The following is a 315-nucleotide window of genomic DNA, read 5'->3' on the forward strand; positions in this document are numbered from 1 at the left end:
CCCTCCCGCCTGCTCTGGGTGCCAATGCAGGTGGAAAACCCCTCAGAACCACCCCAGCCCCGGCGCCGGAGGAAGGGCGAGCGCGGGTCCGAGTGCGCCCGATCCTGCCTGCCCTCGTGTTCCGTTTGGCCCACAGAAAACTGGAAAGAGAGAAAGAAAAAAAAAAAGGAGTTAGTTGCCAAACTTTAAAAATAGAGAGGTTTCCAATAAAAACCCAGATCTCTAGCTTCTCTCGGAGACAAGCGTGCGTGGGAGCCACGCTGGGCGGATCTCTCCGCTTGGCAACCACGGGCCGGGGCCCAGGAGCCGCCCGCC

The sequence above is a fragment of the Myotis davidii genome, unplaced genomic scaffold (assembly GCF_000327345.1).
Source record: "Myotis davidii unplaced genomic scaffold, ASM32734v1 scaffold43, whole genome shotgun sequence".
Taxonomy (NCBI): Eukaryota; Metazoa; Chordata; class Mammalia; order Chiroptera; family Vespertilionidae; genus Myotis; species Myotis davidii.